General features: G+C 31.3%; 1 long non-coding RNA gene across 1 annotated transcript; it reads right to left on the bottom strand.

Annotated features, from left to right (window-relative positions):
• Positions 1 to 11064: 11064 nt before the first annotated feature.
• LOC111410335 lies at positions 11065 to 12323 on the bottom strand. The gene is made up of 2 exons (XR_002705658.1): positions 12035 to 12323; positions 11065 to 11512 (listed from the first exon to the last, which is right to left on the bottom strand). It is a non-coding gene; the product is annotated as an uncharacterized LOC111410335 (long non-coding RNA).
• Between the last annotated feature and the right edge of the window lie 440 nt (positions 12324 to 12763).

Raw genomic sequence — 12763 nt, 5'->3', positions numbered from 1 at the left:
TGTAATATGGCAGTGGTTGAACCCAGCAGTTATGAAGAGGCACAACAACATTCTGAATGGGTTGATGCAATGGAAATTGAAATGGAGATGATTCATAAAAATTAGACTTGGGAATTGGTACCTCGTCCTGATGAAAGAAAAGTGATTGGAGTGAAGTGGATTTATAAGGCAAAAATGAATCCAAATGGCACAGTGAACAAATACAAGCAAGGTTAGTTGCTAGAGGATTTGCACAAGAAAGTGGTGTTGATTATTTTGAGACCTTTGCACCGGTTGCAAGGTTTGACACCATCAGATTATTGATTGCACTAGCAGCACAAAAGAAGTGGAAGATACATCAGTTGGATATAAAATCCGCATTTCTCAATGGTGAACTGGAGGAGGATGTTTTTGTTGAACAACCTGAAGGTTTCCAGTCTAGAATCTATCCTGATCATGTATGCAAGCTGAAAAAGGCCTTGTATGGTTTGAAACAGGCGCCAAGAGCTTGGTACAGCAAAATAGATGGTTATCTATGCGCTAAAGGATTCAGGAGGAGTGAAAATGAACATACTCTTTATGTGAAAAGTGATGAATATTCTGATATCTTGATTCTATCCATGTATGTGGATGATTTACTCATCACAGGAAACAGTAAAAAGCAAATTGATTTGTTTGCTGATAAATTGAAAGAAGAATTTGAGATGACAAATTTTGGAGAGATGAAGTATTTTTTGGGCATTGAGGTTGAGCAAACAGAAAATGGTATTTTCATTTCACAAAAGAAATATGCAAGTGATATCTTGAAGAGGTTCAAGATGCAGCAGTGTAAACCAGTTGATACACCAGTTGCGTTGAACACAAAATTATCCAAAGAAGATGGAGACCAGCCAATCAATGAGAAGGAATATAGGAGTCTTGTTGGAAGTTTACTGTACTTGACAGCAACAAGACCAGATTTGATGTTTGCGGCAAGCTTACTTTCTAGATTCATGAGTAAGCCATCACAAACACATTTTGGAGTTGCCAAAAGGATCCTTAGGTATATCAAAGGAACAATAAATCATGGCATCTATTTTGCTGGAGGAGTTGGCTCAAATTTGATTGGATATTCAGATAGTGATTGGGCAGGTTCCGTGGATGATATGAAGAGCACGAGTGGTTATCTATTTACACTTGGTTCGGGAGCATTCTGTTGGAATTCAAAGAAGCAAGAAGTAGTGGCACAATCCACAGCAGAAGCTTAATATATTGCAGCATCACCAGCTGTAAATCATGCCGTTTGGTTGAGGAAAATTCTTAATGATCTTGCGAAAAGTCAAGATGATCCTACAACTATCATGGTGGATAATCAATCAGCCATTGCTGTTGCAAAGAATGCAGTTGATCATGGAAGAACCAAGCATATTAAAGTGAAGTTCCATGCTATCAGACAAGCTGAGAAAGAAGGAGAAGTTCATCTACAATATTGTCCGGGTGAATCTCAAATTGCAGATATGTTCACTAAAGCATTGCCCAAATCCAGGTTTGAAGACTTAAGATTGAAGATTGGAGTTTTACCCAAAAGCTTCAAGGAGGAGAATGTTGATTATTGAAGACTTTTGGTTTTCTCCACATGATAAAATATGAAGAGTGTTGAGAGGAAGATGAAGAGTGTTGGAGAGGAAGATGAAGAGATGGATGCATTCACCATCATTATTAGTCATTATTAATGGATGCATTCATCATCATTATTAGTCATTATTATTCTTCTTAATTGTGTGACTCTTAGTAGTCTTATGCTATCCTATAAATAGGTTTGTCATGTACTCAAATCATATAATTCATATATAAAAAAAAGTTTCTCTCAAAATATCCTTTGTTATGTTCTTATTACTGAACTGATCCGGTCTTGATAGAATCTATCCTTATTTCCGCTGCATACTAAAATCACAATCAGAACAACACTGATCAATCATAGCCAAAAAGAAGAGGGCGAAATTGTGCTTTGCGTGAAGGTATCCTAGCTGAAGCATTGATCGAGACAAGGTTTTCCATGGGAACTAATAGGTTTTGAAGTTTGGGCAGTTTTGGCAGTGGATTCAGCCATTAAACTAGGTAATTAACTTGCTTGCGTAACGGGATGAAGAAGAAAATTGTTTTTGATTCCTCAGTGGAGTAGATAGGCTGCAATACCATTTACAACCTCAATTTCCAAATTATGGGTGGTTATATTGGAAAATTTTTATTTGTTACACCACATTTTAATTGTAGTTAAACTTCTCAATCTTTGTTCATTGTAACAATTATTTCATTAATTTTTTCGACGAACTCTTTTCTTCAACATTCCATTTACTACTACATCTTGTCCTTGATAATTATTTATCTCAAAATATTTTGTTTCCATTCTTTAAAACGAGAGAAGAAGATTTTTTCATACCTTTTGATTTATTTTTTTATTAAAAATATAATGGGAAAATAGATTTCTATATGCTATTTTAACGGACTTTTGGTATATAAACTATTAATAAAAATGTGTTAATTAATGAAGAGTTTGAAGATAAGAATGCCATGAAAATTTGTTAAGGACATAAATTCTATAATAAACGATGATTGAGAACCTTACAAAATGTGATGTAAGAAACGAAAATTATGGTGTGAATATAATTATCTCAATTATATAAATAGTGATGGAATCAGACAATTTTAATTGTACAATCAAAAAATTAAGTTGCAAATAATTTCCCAAATGTCTTTTCTTTTAACACTGTTTCACCAATAATTTGCTCTTTACTCGAAAATGGAGATTTTCATTTTATTTAATTTTCATACCTATGTGACTTTGACCTGAAACTCAACAAATAAATGAATGCTAATCTGTTCAAATAATAATTCCAACCATAAAAGAAAATCAATTATCGGAAAAATTTCCAATATTTCATTTAGATCACAATCAAAACAACCAATTTTATAAGAATAAAAATCCAAAAATGAATTCCAATACTCCATGAAATCCAAAACTAGCAAGCTAGGCTTTTTTACCTTGGAAGTGAGATTGAAGTCGAAACTTGAAATCCTCATAAATGTCTTCAACAAAAAAACATAATGATTGAAATTACATATTTACATTATAAATTTCACGTTGATGGGTTAATATTTTCAAAGCATACGTCCACCTAGGGAACTATTAGAAGACATAATAATACTGAAAAATTATAGAGTAGGAACTTTATTAAGCACAAAGCAAGAACTCATTTTTTTACCAAATAAGTCAGAAGAAATGCTCAATCATGTGGAAACCCAAGCATATACTTCAATAAATTTAATAAAAATATAAAAAACTATTAGGACCATAAATCAATAACAATTTTTTTTCCCTCAATACTTGAGTTCATAACATAAAATGGGTCATACTTAATCTCTTAAATATAAAAATTTTTCCTTATTCCAAGAGATATATACACAATCTGTACACTTGGGCTTGGGGTAGATGTGGAAATTACACCCCAATAGTTATTTAAATATAACTATTCTAAAATCAAAAATGAGATTTAATTATTCACAAATCAGGTGATTAATATAATAATTAGATATTAAATATCACAACACAATTTTTTTAGTACAAACCCTAAACAATTCATTCCATTTTCACTTCCTATCTTCTCACTCTCTCCACCTAATTACATCCCCATTAATCCGGCGACGATGATGCACCCACTATCCGATATCACCACCGCACACACTTTCTCTTCTCACTCTCTCTTACTATTGGAGCATCACACTGAGTGTCACCTCACAATGACGCTCTACCCACTGCTGGAGATGGCGTTGATATGGGCTTCGCTACAAGCTGCCCCACACAGCAGCGATGTGCAATGGTAACCGGTTACAAATTTTTTTGGTTGTGTTTGGTTGCTGGTGATTTGCTTGGTTGTTGGGTTGTTAGTGTTTGTGGTGGTGGTGGTGGTGGTGGTGCAATAGTGGTGGTTGTAGTGAAGTGATAATAGTGGTAGAGGTGGTTGTTCGTAGTTTGCAAATTGTGGTGCTAGTAAGGTTGTGGTAGTATAGTTATGGTGACTTAGAACTTGTTATTAGGTCACAGTTCACTTTGTGTAGGTCACATATCAATGTACACATACAGATGATTAATTAAAATTGATCACAAGCCGATATTCATAGGTCACGAATCAATTAAAATTGATCATATGTTATGGATTTATGTCCACAACTCACACTCCACAAGGCTACATATCATATTGTATAGGTCATAAATCCAAATCAATATATAACATGTCAAATAAAATTAGTCACAAATCACTGATTTATGTGCACAAGTAACAGTTCATCATTCACAGGTAATATGTCATATTGTATGTCGCATATTAATGTCAGAGGGTCACGAGTAACAGATCAATCTCTACAAGTCACAGATATAAGAAAATTGGTCACAAACCATTGGATCAATATCACGGATAACTTATCAGTGTCCATAGGGTCACAAGTCACATGTAACAAATCATATGTCAAACTGCATAGGTCACATATTTGATGTAAAGGATGATGCTGACTCTTTGAATTAAGTGAATTTATCAAGTAAAAATCATACAATTCTATAGCACGGGAAAAGAATCAAATCAAAACATGGAAAAGTTTTAACATAAAAAGAAAAAGAAAGAAAGAGATTATGGATATATAGCATAAAACTCCAAGAAAGATTAAACCAATATTTTTGAAGAATCAACAACAGCCGGGAGCTCAGCAATAGAAAAACAAAGGATGGATAATAAATTAAATAGCCAAAATTAAAGGGAAACTATATGACTTCAAAGTTATTGTGCGGTGCTCCTAAAAATCTGAATCTATTATTTGAGTTTATTTATTATTACTTATTCAATTTCTAAGAGATTTGGCCTTCACTTTCTGTAACATCTCCATCGTCAATAAATCCAACTGTCTTCCTAAGAGCTGCCTTGCGCTTCTGTGGGCACATAAAAGTAATGTAATTATTTAAAAATAAAACTTAAAAACAAAGTTGAATTGATAGTTAGTGAGGTTCAAAAAGTTACCTTTAACATATCCTCATACTGTAAGTGTTATGTTCTAAATCCAATCAACCTTGGATATAAATACTTTCAATATATAATTAATGCAATTTAGTGGAAGATCTATTATTTAGTTAATAGATAATTAAATTAAATAATAGAATCCGTAAATTCAAATATTCGTAATTTGTTGATTACAAGGAGTTATGATTGTGATATACAATTACATATGATTGAATATTAAATCGTCTGTGGTCGTAAGTAATAATAACATACGGATATCTTTATTACGGATAGACTATCATGTGTGGCATTTCTTACTTGTGAAATAAGTAGCTGATCTCATAAGTTAAAGTGTGGTGACACTTAAATGAACACGTAGATGTTTTGTTATAGAACAAAACATTGGAGACCCACCAAGAGATTCCACATGGATAACTATCTGAGTATTAGTGGTTAATCTCTAACGTTCATTAATGGAATTGGTTCTTTGACTTGATGTCGTCATGGTACCTCATATGAGGATAGTCATACTTTGACGGTGTTGGATGTTGCGCTGTCATGGTACCTTCCATTTTTGATTTTTATCTTTTGTAATTTTTTTTTTAATGTATTACAGCAGTCAAGCCGCAGCTGTGCGTGACTCTGCACAATGACGATGATATTGTTGTTGCATAGATGAAATGTATGGGTGTATTTTTGGGTAGTTTCTTCCTCTGATTTGCTGCTTAGTCAGAGTTTTTGAGTAATTTTTGTTTGTGATTTGTAAATAGTGGTGGTGATGAGATGTAGATGGTGGTAATGCTAAGGTTGATGGTGCTGGTACAATGAGTGTGATGCTGGGGTTTGGGTTGGATTAGGGTTGTATAAAAAGAGCTTGTGACCAATTATTTAGGTAATTGTGACCAATAAAAATACTATGTAGTAAAATAGATATTTGAGATTGAGGAATAGTAAGTGACCTATTAATTTGATAAATTGTGACTGATAAAGAAATTGTGACTTGTAAAATTTATAGTTTGTGATCGAGTAATAATAAGTGATCAATTTGCACAAGTCATAGGTTCATTGTTACAAGTCATAATTTAACTGTCAAAGATAAATGTGCACTTGTTACATGTCACGAGTTATTGTGCATGAGTCACATATCATATTGTATAGGTTACAGATCAATGTAATATGAGATAATTCTACATGTACATTATAATATTCATAAGGGTGTCCATAATATATATGTGAAATTCTAAGATTGGAGGGTGGAAAAAACTATTTTTCAACTCTCCAATAACATTATGCCACTTGTATATTATGGACATCATACTGTACATGTATTATAACCCATATAACATGTTACAGATCAGATGCCACATGATTTTGTGCACTAATAACAAGACATAGATTCAAGTTCATAGTTCATATGTTACAGGTCACAAGTGACAAGTCATTTTGTATAGGTAACAATTCAATGTGTAGAGGTCACAAATCCAAATGAACCGATCACAGGCCATGGATTAATATTACAAGTAATAGATCAATGTCCATACGTCATAAATCCAAGAGAACTGGTAACATGCCATTGAATCAAATATCCTAGGCCACGTGTAACAATTCACACGTCAATTTCATAGTGCATAGGTCATAATTCTAAAATAATTGGTCACTGAGGAAAAATGGAAATTAAACTAGTAAAATGAAATACAAATAAATTCTCCTTTTCTTTTTCTTCACCCAATAACTCGAGATAAAGCCTTCTTACTTATGAGCTATGAGGCAAATTCAATTACCTACGGATCCTTTCAAAAATTTTGAAAATTCTTAAGGATTCTTCAAAGCACAGTTGTACAGAGCATGATAAATGGATGAATCAGTTCTCTACAGTAGTTTAAATCACATCATTCCTTAAATCATTCTGACGTCAATCAATTTTCTTAGGTGAAGTTCAATTAGATAATACCCCAATTCTTGTGGTTGGTTCACTAAATTAAAAATCCAAAAAAAAAAAAAAAAATTGCTACCCTTAAAATGATGTATTCATGGATCTTGGATCAAACGCCTTTATCTAGATTTGCAAACCAATCATTGTGTGAGAAGAGATGGCCGTGGGTGAATGTCGATTACTGTAGCCGGACGTGTATGTGGAGAGAGATTGGAGTGGATGAGATATTAAGATGGATATTTATTTTATATATAGTATATTATATATTATTTATCACCTAACTTTTAAATTAAGATGGATATTTATTTTATATATAGTATATTATATATTATTTATCACCTAACTTTTAAATTTTTAAACTTTGATGTATAGTAAGCACCTTATATATGTATTGCTTCCAAAAAAAAAAAAAAAGTCATGAACTCAGTCGTTGATTAAAAAATAAAAATAAAGATTGTTATTGATTAATGTTCATTATAGTTTAGTATTTTTATTAAATTTATTGAAGTATGTGCTTGGATTCCTACATGATTGAGCATTTCTTTTGACTTATTTGTTAGAAAAATGGGTTCTTGCTTTCTGCTTAATAAATTGAGTTCCTATTTTATAATTTCTCAGCCTTTATGTCTTCTATTAATTTCCTATCTAGATGTATGTTTTGGAAATATTTACCCATTATCATGAAATCTATAATGTCGATATGTAAGTTAAGTCGTTATGATTGTTCGTATGATACCCGCAAGCGTACGAGATCGTTTCCAAGTAATAAATTTAGTAACTTGAGAGTATCGTCTCATGAGCAATAAAATTTAATTGAGTGTACTAGTCTTTAAATAGATTCAAAGTAAACAAACAAAAGTGACTTGATGTTTTTAATTAATCTGACTTAATCTACGAAAGCTTATAAAATGCAAATTTAATATGTATGCAAAAAGTGTATTGGATTATGAATTCGCATATTATTATCTATTCCAATTTTTGACTATATAACTAGTTTCATTCAAGCATTCATGACAATCAATAATTTTATCGTAATTAATTTTATTTTCCAAGAAAAATTAAATCTGTCCTAATCACGACCAGAATCTATTCTTAGTCCGAATTTGAATGAATAGAATGCATTCAATTTTACAATTATCTCAAAGATTGCTCACGTGATAAATCTTATTCCTAAAATTTATTATTATTGACGTAGTCTAATCAAGCAGTATTCTAGACCTATTTTGAGCCTCTAAGAACTAAAACAAGCAGCAATATATTTAATTAGTGATCAAGCAATCAAATAATAAAATTAGACATGCAAGGTTAATCAAGAATTGCAAAAATCGAACTAAACTAATTGTTTTGAATTAAAAAATAATAATAAAGGAATTCATCTTCATCTAATACATGAGAGAAATTAGCCTAGCATAATGTTGAAATTAAACGAAGAAAAGTGGAACGACATCATCGAGAGTCGATGGAACGTGATTAATTTCCTTGCAATTATAGATAACTTATCGAACAAAAATATGGAAATAATTATTTTGCTGCTGTTGTGTTGTCGTGGCTCGTTTCTATGATTTTATGTTTCCTCCTTTTTAATTCCAAAAAATCTGCAGACTCTCTTTTCCAAATAGCACAGAAGTTGTCCAATGTTTTCTCCTTTTTCTCCCAGTTGCCGTCTATGTGTGTATCTAATATAGACCAACAATCGACAGCCTTTTCTCCTTCTTCCTTTCCGTATTCGCTATGTATTCCAGCCCAAGCAGCCCAATTTAACTCCCCAACAAATTCCAATTTTTTCCTTGTGCGTAGGCTGTAAACATATGTATAAATGGCCACCAACTTAAGTTTTATTCCACATAGAATTCCCACAAGTCCACTTTTATTTGTATTAATAGGATTCCCAATGGCTAATGAATTTGAATCCTATACAAGTCCAACAATTAGGCCCATTTTTTTAATTTATTATTTTCTTCAAGTCATTCAAACTTTTAAGTTAATGCAACATGGTCATTGCGTTCATCAATTGTGCAATCAATGTCCTCTTCAAATCAATTTGAGCCCTTCAATTTCCCAAGTATTGAATTTGATCTCCACTATTGCATCCTATAGCCAAGTAATCCTTCATCCTTTTCCAAATGCTTCAAACGAGTTTATCACTTCAAAAAAAAAAAAAAAAACCTAAGTTAAATAGAAATGAATAATTTGACGACATAAAAGTTTAGAAATATGGCTTAAATAAATGCACAACTTACACTTATCAATGATTTTGTTAAATACATTTATGCGGATTTCAAGTTCTTACTTTAAATAGAATTGTTTGTTTTCAAATGTGATATAAATGGAATATTGGGAATTTACCGATTGCATATTAATTGATTTTATTTTTATGGTTGGAATTATTAGTTGAATAGATTAGCATTTATTTATTTGTTGAATTTCATGTCAAACAATGTTAAAAAAATTGGAGGTGTCAATTCAACTGGAAAAATCGTAAACATGTTTCAATTATCGTCTTGTCATCATACATTAGTAAAAAAAAAAAAAAAAAGGTTGAATAAAACGTTAATTTGATTATTTTAACCTTGAACATTGAGTAAAATTTGAGAACTTTAAGTGTAAATAAAAAGTGGTGCAAGAAATAAAAAAATTATGGTGTAAATATAATTACAACTTTTTTATTGATAAGATTTTGACTCAATCAAATCTCGTTATATAATGTGTTAATAAGCAAATATATAAGTTGTAATGTACATATAGTACAATCGAAAACATAACACCTTCTATTAAAGTGGAAATTACAATGCACAACTATTTAAAAGGGTAATTATATTACTACCCTAAAAATTACTTGTTACACCACAATTTTATTATTTAGTTAAACAATACTAAGTAAAATTACTTAATTAACCACACTTTTAAATTTAGTATTTAACATTAAACAAATTTCATAAACACCACGATCATTAAATTAAATAAATTTGTCCACTATTTCCTTTGCGGAGACATTTTCATAAATGTCACAAAATTTGAAAATACACCAAAAATGATCACTTTTACAAATGGTGCTAAAAAAATGTAACCTTTTGGTGTGAAATTTCCAAATCACCCTTGGATATATCTTTTTAAGAGTATTTAATGCTCATTAATGCTTTGGTATGATGTTTTCAATTATGTATTATAAATCATTAGATTTATGTATAATACATTGGGTAATATAAATTCATAAGTAAAAAACAACAAATTCTTATGAATGTATGAACCAATTTCCCTACACAAAAAAATCCCAGCTTTCTTCACATCTTCTCTAACTCCAACAAGAAGAAGAAATTATTAGTGGATTCATTTTCAATTTTGAGAAGTTAGCATTTACAAATTATTTATATTTTTATCTTATAACTTACTATTTTTGAATTGTTAAATACAACATGATCATATGTATTTGAAATTTGCCAAATTATTGTTAATTAATTTGGTTTGGTTCTTGAAATCTTTTTGAATAATGATACCAACACTTAATGTTATGGAAAATGTCTTCCAATCACAACATTAAATGCTTCCTGTCAGTTTCGACAATTAAACTATTGAAACAACTATAGAATTTGACATTTTTGAAATGTCAGGATACGCATTTCAACTGTTGGTTTCACTCATTTTAATTGTTTGGATTTAAATAATCGAAAGTGAAACTTTCATGCTATTAAATGCAACATGTTGATGGTACAAATTGCTTAGAATTGCAATATCAACTTTTCAGATATGAATAATAATATGAGTTTAGCCTACGCATCAAGAAATGCAATCGAACCCGTTTGAGCACAAAGCTTGAAGGGTTAAAGTTGAATTTTGCATTATACAATGATGGCATTAACATTTTATATTGTCTTGTCAATTTCGTGTCATTATTATTTGTAGGTATTAATCAAGTAGACATGATGTTACAGGAAAGGTAGTTAAATAAACAAAATATTTCATTAGTTGTAGTAGCTCAACTGTTAGTATCGACAAATTATCGCAGTGATTCTCGATAGTTCATTACAAAGTAGTGAATTAGACTAAACATTTGGACATAACGGATAATTGGATGCACAACATTATGTGCATACATTACCATGTAAATCCTTGGCAATAAGGATAATCGGATGCATAACATTATGTATATACATTATCACGCAAATCCCCTAAAATACACAAAGTATAGGTGAAGGTTATACCCAAATGAAAGAAAGCACATCACTACTAGGAACTGTAAACATATGTAAAGTAGAAAGCTACACATAAATGCTATCACGATAAATTTTCTTTGTGAAAGAAAAACAATCAAAAGTAATATCACGTTATTAACTACTCAAAAACAATAGCTATGATTTCCTTGAGAATAAGTGACTATTTTCTCTAGTTAACTCCTAGAGTATATCCAATATGTTGCTTGATTTAGCATTGCTTGGCTTCCTTTCTGCTGCTCCTCATGAATGGAGTCCCAATTGATAAAACAAGCACTCGAACGCTCGCCAATTGTTGCCTCTTTATATTAACGGAATCCTCACCTTGAACGGGTATGGTCATGGCAATAGTATATTAGTGTGTACTCCTATACAATAGTATTTAAACGGTATTAGTTACCAAAATTACCAAAATTTAATAATGGAAGAAGGTGATAAATTCTATATAACATCGGTGTCGCACATTTTAATTCATAACACACGTACAGAATAAGCTAAACCAAATTTCGCATGACAAAACATTTGAAAGTGGTTACCACACCGTCAAGAATTCTAACAATTAACTGTAGAGAATAATAGTTAATCTCGACAGTTTGTTCTACAACCAAATTAGAAATCCCTAAATCAGTTTCATATACTTCTTTCAACCAAATTTCAAACAAATAAATCAAAAAGTTTCAATGTTCCCTAAATCAATTTACATATAAATAGAAAGCTTTAAATCAGAAATTTCTAAATTCTTAAGGTTAAGTTAGAAATCCCTAAATATCTAAATTGGAAAACCCCAAATTAGAAAACAAAATTAATTATAGGAATGAGTAATCCCTAAATCAAAATTCATAAAAACTTAGGGGAAAAAAAAAAACACCAAAACTGGAAGAAAACAACACTTTGAAGTCGCATAATGCAAATGGGGCGGGCGACTTTGGAGATGAACAGTGTACAGAGTTAAGATATTGTTGGTACAGTATAAAGAGACGAAGATGATGACTTCGGCTTGAACAATGGAGAATTGGAGATGGCGAAGTGGGAGGAGAGAGAGAGAGTCAAAAGATATTTAGGTGCCTATTTCACCATTGATGTGTGCATTGGGAACTAGATTTTGTTCCTATAGGAGAGGATGAAGAGAGAGAGCGGGAGACACAGTCAGGGGATAAAGGGGGCGGCGAGAGAGACAGAGAGACGTGGGGGGCGGAAGTGGGATGGATGAGATGAAATGAGTAGATTAGGGAAAAAAAAATTAAAAATTCCCTTTTTAAAATGATGTGATATTTGTCCACTTTTGGTACAACATTTTTATCTTATCAAATCACATTTATTTAAAGACCTACAAGGTAATTAAATTATTTCCAAGGATATATATATATACTTTTTAAAATGATGTGATATTTGTCCACTTTTGGTACAACATTTTTATCTTATCAAATCACATTTATTTAAAGACCTACAAGGTAATTAAATTATTTCCAAGGATATATATATATACTTTTTAAAATGATGTGATATTTGTCCACTTTTGGTACAACATTTTTATCTTCTCAAATCACATTTATTTAAAGACCTACAAGGTAATTAAATTATTTCCAAGGTAGGAGAGGATGAAGAGAGAGAGCGAGAGA

The sequence above is a fragment of the Olea europaea genome, chromosome 15 (genome assembly GCF_002742605.1).
Source record: "Olea europaea var. sylvestris chromosome 15, O_europaea_v1, whole genome shotgun sequence".
Lineage (NCBI taxonomy): Eukaryota > Viridiplantae > Streptophyta > Magnoliopsida > Lamiales > Oleaceae > Olea > Olea europaea.
The sequence above is the reverse complement of the archived record's forward strand: the minus strand, read 5'-3'. Positions and strand labels throughout refer to the sequence as shown.